The following is an 8,752-nucleotide window of genomic DNA, read 5'->3' on the forward strand; positions in this document are numbered from 1 at the left end:
GGTGGATGACCCTGATTGATCCCATTGGTTGAATTGAATTACCTGGACTAGCTGGGCCAATCCAGGTGAAGCGCCCACCCAGGTGTACCTCCCCTTCCTGGCTGGAAGCCTGAACCTCTGAGCACATACAGTGTAGCACTTCTTCTTGGCCGGTAGCTGGGACTTCTGAGCATATGGAATGGACACCCCAGTCCGTAAGCTAAATTTGAACATGTCAAAAACTATTTTCTCTTCCCCACTTCAAGGACTCCATTTACATGCACATTTAGCGGTTTAAAATTGTTCTAAGATCTCAGATACTCCTTTCCTCAATATATTTTTTTCTATGTTTAACTTTGCAAAATTGCTATATCTTTATTTCAATGATCTTTTCATCCAGTAAATCTATTTTACATTAATCCAAATCAATGTATTTTTCATTATAGGTATAGTAATTCATCCCTAGAAGTATGAGTTGAGTATTTTCTATGTCTTCTGTGTGTATTTGAACAAAATGACTAAAATTATAATAACTACTTTAATATTCTTGCCTGCTTACTCTATTATTTGTGTAATCACTGATTTGGTTTTGATTTAATAACTGATGTATGCCCTAATAATAGGTCATATTTTCTGCTTATTTTGAACCCTGATAGCTTACAGCTTATAAACTCAAAACTCAGCAGCATAAAGTTGACTCCAATTCATCGCGACCCTAAGGTGCTCCACATTGTGAATTTTGTCTTGTTGGGATTGTACAATTTTAATCTTTCCATGTGTTTATCCTTGTGTTGCTATTGGGATCTACCGAATTGATTGAAATTTCTTAGGTCTTTCGAGTACTTGTATTTAAGATATATTAGGTGGGGTACTTTGGCTATGTTATGAGGAGAGTGATAAGTCCCTTGACAAAGACATCATTTTTGGTAAAATAACATGGCAGCGACAGAAGAGGAAAAGCCTTGATGAGATGGATTGGCACAGTGGTTGCAACAACGGGCTCAAGCATAAGAATGGTGAAGCTGACCCAGGACCAAGTGGCATTTAGTTGTATTGTATAAATAGGATTTCTATGAGTTGGAACAAAATTGCACCCAACAACAAGTACAAAATCATGAGGAAAGACTGATCTAATTATTCTACTCAACGTCCCATGAGCCTGACGATTTTCTTTCCGGCTGGTAGAAATCATTGCTATTCTTAGCCTTGTTTCTTTAATTATTTAATAATCTTAAATATCAAACAATATACAGAAGAGTATTCCTGGTGGTATAGTGCTTAAAAGTTGGGCTGATAACAATAAGGTCAGCAGTTTGAAACTACTAGCTTCTCTACAAGTGATAGATGAGGCTTTCTACTCCAGTACGGTGTTACAGTCTGGGAAGCACCTGTGGCCATGCTACCTTGCCCTATAGGGCAGCTATGGGTAGGAATATCCTCAATGACAGTGAGTATTTTTTGGAGTTATGCAGAAGAGTAGCCCTGCTCAGGTCTCGAGTACTCTGCAGCTCTATCCTATCAAGTCTCATGTATTGCAAATTGTAGTGACTTAGTCTTCCTAGACTCTTAGTTAACCAATTGCTGGGGTGAGTAAATTGTTTCTAAGGGCTCAATATTCTCCTCTTCTGGATCTTCAGTCCATATGTTCCCATCCCATGTTTCATGGTCCCAACTTTTCCCAATTAATGCATCCAACGGACATATGACTGCATGGGTTCGTACTCCACTCCTGGTACCAAAATGTGTTAGACAGCGTTCTCTAGAGAGTTAAAACCAGATTGCTGAAAATTATATATATAGAGAAATAGATAGATAGTTATAGATAGATATAGAACATAAGAAATGAACTGTTAAATTATATACAGATAGATATATAATACAATAAATGAACAGTTAAATTATAAAGCAGTACAAATGGCTCAGAGCAACTCACTCCCGTGAGAGAGTTGTGAGACACTGGCAGCCCTTCAAGTTTTGAGGGCCGCCGGGTAATCCTCTGTAGAGAGATCTAGGCTATTCTGGCATGGGCAGCAAACAGAAAGGCAGGTAGGGTACGTCAAGTTGATCTAATCTAGGCCATCTGGCAGCCCATACTTCATTGAACCTAAAGAACTAGATCCTCTCTTAGCCTCTCTCACAGAGACAGTGAAAGAAGAGTCTGTGCTTAGGAGTCCCATATCCAGAAACTCAGACCCGTCTAATATTACATTTCGTACACCAGTATCACACACCCTTAGTAACCATTCCCAGGGATATTCCCCAGGATTCTGCTTGTGCGTATTTGAAAACTCGAGCAGATCTGCATGAGTATAGCGTGCTTCTTCTTGGGTAACCATCTCAACAACACCTTTGGGAGCTTTCTGAGACAATTTTAGTGACAGGTCTAGTGGAAATAATGGGTGGTGAGGGTGTTTCCTGGGTGCTCTCAGCAACATCTTGTAAGGCATCTCCCTCAGGCAATGCTATTGATGCAGCCCCACCTGGCATATCAGCTTGAATAGTTTGGCTAATCTGCTCAGATGTGGATTGTGAATTAATACTTTCAGCTGGGAGGGGTGGAGCTATTGACTGGGGCGGGTCAATTGTTTCTAAGGGCTCAATATCCTCATCTTCTGGATCATCAGCCCATATGTTCCCATCCCATGTTTCAGGGTCCCAAATTTTTCCCAATCAATGCCCTCATTTTGATATCAGACACTGCTCTAGATCTGCAATTCAGCTGCCATTGTAATTCAGCCACTCGCATAATGAGACTCTGGACCTGGTTCTCAGCAATGTCAGCTCTTTTACTAGAGGAGAGAAGGCTCTCCTTTGTGGCACAAATGGAAGCTTTCAAATCCGTACTCTGCACCTGGGGCCATTCTACCTTGCTCTATAGGGCATTTATGGGTAGGAATATTCTCAATGACAGTGAGTATTTTTTGGAGTACAGAAGAGTGACCCTATTCAGGTCTCGAGTACTCTGCAGCTCTATCCTGTCCAGTCCCATGTATTGCAACTTGTAGTGACTTAGTCTTCCTAGACTCTTAGTTAACCAATTGCTGGGGTTCTCTGGCTCCACCTCAGTTACTGACATACAGTTAGAAAATCCTCTGAAGAGATTTAGGTGAGGTAACATGATATTAAAAACAAAACAAAAATCTAAATCTATTTCTGTGGAGTAGCTTCCAACTAATAACTTCATGTATGGAACTGTACATTAATGGTTACAGTAGTAGAATATGAGACCTTTGCTTCAAGGAGTCACTGGATGGGTTCAAACTACCAATCTTTTGGTTAGTAGCTGCCAACAAAGGGTAGGCATCACCCAGGACTGTTAGAGGGCATAGTTAATTTCTTGTCCATTTCTCAAATCATTATCCTGCGTGCTTGAAAATTATTATTTCCCATAATGTCTACTGTGTTTCCTGATGATGATTATTTATTGTTTGTTTTCAGGTAGAGGTTAAATCCCGTGTCACATCTTGGCCAGAACTGAGTGTTGATTTATTTAGTTGCTAACTTTTCCCTTGATTTCTTGAACCGTGTCAATTTCCCAACAAGGAATTTCCTCTGATCTAAACAGACTTGAATACATATATAGTGCCCATTATATATTACAGTGCCCATTTGTTTCTTCTCACCTAAAGGTAATTTCAGAGAGAGATCAAACCACACCACTTCATTAAAATTAAAGAACAAGCCTTTTATTACAGGTAGCTGGGCTGAGAGAGGAGGCTAGAGACAGAAAAAACTCAACCCTCATCAAGGGTGGTAGACAAGCTTTCTACAATATTTAAACAAAGGAGCTAGATTGGGAGGGAATATTCAGTAATTACAGTCAATGCTTATGGGGCAGGCAGGACATTGGGTGGGGGTCAGGAGGGGACACCTTCAGATGAATCAGGCTCTATCGATATTTACTACATCCCATTCTTATCTGGTGGACAGGTTATCTGGAGGCGCTAAGGGACCTCAGCTGGGGTAGGTCATGGTCTGTCAGGAGGTTGGGAGAGGCTTACCTGGCAAGAATATTTGTGGATAAATCAAGTCTGGCAGGCTACCAAGTGATGCTAGAGATAGCAAAGTTGAGGTCACACAAGATGGTAATTTTAACAAAATGGAATTCTTCAAGCTAAGATGTTAACAAAATGTCGTTCTTCTAACTAAGCTAAGTGACTACCTGTACATTTTATGTGATACAGACAAAGCCCTGCCGGTATAGTGGTTATGCTTCCTTCAGGCTGTGATCGATCTAGCAGATATGCAGTTGAATGACTGGGATTTTTACTCTAAAAAATATTATAACTTCAGAGATCCATAAGGGGGATACTATGAGTCAGCAGTCACTTGAGTGCTGTGAGATATATATATATATATATATATATATATATATATATATATATATATATATATATATATATATATATATATATACATATGAATGACAGTATAACAAGTAAAGGTGAGGTACCATACATGACTTTATAACATAGATTTAGAAAGCCATAATACATTTAACCTGATTAATAGCTTTTAAATTTTTTGTTAGTGGCTAAGTGATAGAATTCTTGCCCTTTTAGGGAAGACTTAATTTCAACATACCTGATGATCTAGCTGCCACCCCTGTATCCTGGTGGTGTGCATATTGTACAGAATTGGCCAGTGCTTTGTGCACGTGCTCACTATGAGTTGGAGTTGACAATATGACGACAGAGATCAACAAAAACATAAACTTTCTTTAATGTAACTTTTTCAGTGATGAGCTCAATTTTGATGAAAACTTAAGCTTACAACATTCTGGGTTATGATGAGCTTTGGAGGAATCTGGTAATGGCATCATAAAATCCACAGAGAGCACATTTAATTTCCTCTTGGCGTCTTTGCTCTAAATGACACCGTCCATTGCCGCTTCCAGAGAATATAACTGTGACGTAAATGCTTCCTAAAAGGAAAAACACAAAACGTAGCTTCATCAAGGCTTCAAACATTTGTAACATGACTAAAAGTTATCCCCCAAACTACTGAGAGTGGAAAGTCAACTTTGTTATGTTGAATATATGACTGAAAAATACCTTAAATGTGATTATTGCACTTCCCATTTGCTCCCTCCAGCCTGTAAATGAATCATCAACAGTTTGGGAGTGTGTTGGGATGCAAATGCTACAGGCTTTTCTAGGCTATTTGACATTACAGTGTGAAACACTGTCACTTTGACCTCACAGAGTGATGCATCAGGAATTTAACAAATTGACAGCACTGGGACCCAGTACATAGAAATCCTTGAGGATATGAAATGCTGTTTAGACAGCTTGAAAGCTGCTTGACATTCTCTGACCAACGTCACTGTGTACATTTCTATAATTATTTGGTCATAAAAACCATGCTTTACTAGGAGATTTCTCTCGGTGCTTTAAGCAAAATCTGGGAGTAGGGGGGAAAATTAAGTTCACTACCTCTTCTTCTTACTGAAGCTTTCTGTTGCCTGGCTTTTAAAATGTAGGTAAAAATTGAAGTTGATTTTTTTTGTTTGCATAATAAAAGTTTATTGAGAATTCCTGGGACGACAGTTCTCTCCTCTCCTCCCAGTCTTGAGGGAGGGAACTCACCCGGTACGGAATAAATCACTGAAAAATCAATCACTCGGTTCCTTGGACGAAATGGGGGAGAGGACAGTCATTTCCCTGAAAACAAGGGCCAGTCCTTCAATAATCCGGGAGGGGTGGGGTGGAGGGGCAGAGAGAGGACCATCATGATGCTGGGCAGGTGAGGGGCGTCCAGGGACCCTTGATCTGGCACCTCCAAGACCAGGGAGACGTGGCTCCATGTCCGTCATCTCTGTCTCGGGTGAAGCTCTCGCTCAGCAGGCTCATTTCTTAGGCTTGATGAGGCTGTCTTGTCCCTGCGTGAAGGCCTCGTCCTGCAGGTTGAGCACGAGGTTGTCAGCGGTGAGATAGATCCGATTCTGTGACGTGGGATCGTCTTGGAGATGTTCTGGGTTGCCCGGATCTTGCGCGGTTTGATGTCGCCAGGATTCTTGCTCAGCGCTTCCTCAAGCATCTTGTCGGCCTCGGCCTCCCCCTCCGCCTGCACAATCTTCTGCCCCTGCTCCTGCTTCGCCTTTTCCACCAAGAACTGGGCCGGCTGGACCTCTTGCTGGGCCGCTTGTTTGGCTTCAACAGCAGCTGTGTACTCTCGGCTGAAGCTCAGCTCTGTGATGGGGACATCGTCCAGGATGAGGCTGAAGTCCTTGGCCCTCTCGGTCAGCTCCCGTTGGATCAGTAGGGACACCTGGGCCCGCTGGGTGATCAGCTGGGAAGCATTGAACTTGGCCACTACGCTCTTGAGCACCTCGTTGACAATGGATTTCAGCACCCGCTCCTCGTAGTCGAGCCCCAGGCGCTGGTACATGCTGGGGAGCTCCAGGGCGTTGGGTCGGGACAGCACCCGCAGGGAGATGTTCACCATCTGCAGATCTTTGGAGCCTGTGGGAGAGGAGATTTTTCGGGGTCTGCTCCGGATGTCATAGATGATGGGGTACTGGAACCAGGGGATTCTGAAGTGAAGGCCCTCGGCCAGGATGGTGTCCTGCTGCACGCCTCCGATGCGATTGAAGAAGATGGCTCTTTGCCCACCTTCCAAGGTGAACACAGACTCGCGGACGCCTTAGGCCACGGCGCCGGTGCCCAGCAGCAACTTCAGCGCCGTGCCCATGCCCCGGGGGCCGTCGGGCAGCCGCCCCGCTAAGTCCTTCAGGTTCTGGGCCATGTCCACGCTGACGCCGGCGGGGCCTGGGTCGGAAGGGGTCCGGCGCGCCACTACCCAGCCCCAGTCCAAGCACAGCACCCTCCGCAAGAGGGTCCGGCCCGCAGTGCAAGCAGGCGAAAGGGCACCAGAAGTGCGAGCCCCGCCCAGAGCTCCCGCTCCGCCCCGTGGCGGACCCAAGCTCGAAGTTGATTTTTTAAAATATTACAAACATTCATTTATCACATGACTAAAGAAAAAGTTCATATATCTCTGAATCATTCTTCCCTATACAATTGGAGCTTGGTTGTGGAGGGAGGGTGGGGTGGAAAGGGGCAACTGATTACAAGGATCTACATGTAAGCTCCTACCTGGGGGATGGACAACAGAAAAGAGTTGTAGGGAGACATCGGACAGTGTGAAATATGACAAAGTAATAATAATTTATAAATTATCAAGGGTTTATAAGCGAGCGGGGAGTGGGGAGGAAGGGCGAAAATGAGGAGGAGCGATGCCAGGGGCTTAAGTGGAGAGCAATGTTTTGAGAATGATGAGGGCAACGAGTGTTCAAATGTGCTTTACACAGTTAATGTATGTATGGATTGTGATAAGAGTTGTATGAGCCCCCAATAAAATAATTAAAGAGAAAAAATCGGAGCTTGGTCTATAAGAGCATATAAATTAAGAGTGTTAAATTTATGAGAAGAAGTAAGAGGAACAATAGTCCCAAAATGTATTTATGGACTCAAAACCCTGATTTCTATTAATATAGCCTTCCCTAATGAAATTAATCTATTTATATATATATAATGTAATCAGTAAAAAGAAATTACATAAGTAAGTATACATATTACAGCAGAGGGTCAAGATGTCACACACCTATTAAATTTGAGATTGACATAAACTGGGAGAAAATTTTGAGCTTCTTAAAGGGCAGTAAAAAGATTTTTGAGTCAAAAAGAACTTGACATGCTTGAATATTAGGTGTAATTTTGACATATTTAAATTATGTGGCAAAATGCAAAATTTTATATTGAAATTTATAGCAGGGGTAAAAAGCTTGTGTGTGTCAATGTGTGTAAAACATTTCCGATGACTTAATGGAATTATATATCCTTATTCTTATTTAAAAATGTAGCCTGATAATTTGATCACTAAATCTCAGGGATGATGTTAAGTAATTTACATTTGTTATTGCATTCCATTGCAACAACCCCTTGACTAATTGAATTTTAGAGATGAAAAAATTGAATTTTATAGATGAAAAAATTGAACCTCAGCATGGTGACAGAGTCAAAATATTATCATAAGATCAAATAGAAGTTGGTAGAATGCAAAAAGACAAAGAAAAATAATTTTAATGAATGACAATGAAGTATCTGATAGAATGAGAAAAGTCTTTCTGTGCCAACCGCTCTGTAAATGTTTGGCCTTTCTATTTGTTCTCTGTAAACATTTGTACACGGTTCCCTATACATGAATAAATATGTGAGTTGAAGGACAGTCATTGGTAAAACAGTAATGAACAAACAAGTAACATCATGATAAACAGAAATGATTAAAGTCAAAGATATTGTCTTGCTTGGATCTACAATCAACGCTCATGGAAGCAGCAGTCAAGAGATCAAATGACACATTGCATTAAGTAAATCTGCTGCACGAGACCTCTTTCCAGTTTTGAAAATAGGGAGGATACTTTCAGGAAGAAGTTATTCTTGAGCCACGCCATAATATTGTCCATTGTCTTATGTACGTGAACGTTGAACATTGGATAAGGAAACCCTCTGAAGTACCAGTGTATTTGAATTATGGTGCTCGTGAAAAAGAAAGTGCCATCGACTTCCCACAGAGCAGACTTATCTGTCTTGGGAGAATTACAGCCAGAAGGCTCATTAGAAGTGAGAAAGGGGAGACTTTATCTCTTCTCATATACTTTGGACAGATTATCAGGAGAGACTTGCCCCTGGAAAGGACATCAAATTGGTAAAGTGGAAGGTCAGCAAAGAGAGCAAGGCCTCGACAGGGTGGATTAGCACAGTGACTGCAGCAA

At 41.8% G+C, this 8,752-nt stretch overlaps 1 pseudogene; it reads right to left on the minus strand.

Moving 5' to 3' along the window:
- Nucleotides 1-5,821: 5,821 nt before the first annotated feature.
- Nucleotides 5,822-6,726, minus strand: LOC142452913 (prohibitin-2 pseudogene; annotated as a pseudogene).
- Nucleotides 6,727-8,752: the final 2,026 nt, after the last annotated feature.

This window comes from Tenrec ecaudatus, chromosome 7, assembly GCF_050624435.1.
Source record: "Tenrec ecaudatus isolate mTenEca1 chromosome 7, mTenEca1.hap1, whole genome shotgun sequence".
Classification (NCBI taxonomy): domain Eukaryota; kingdom Metazoa; phylum Chordata; class Mammalia; order Afrosoricida; family Tenrecidae; genus Tenrec; species Tenrec ecaudatus.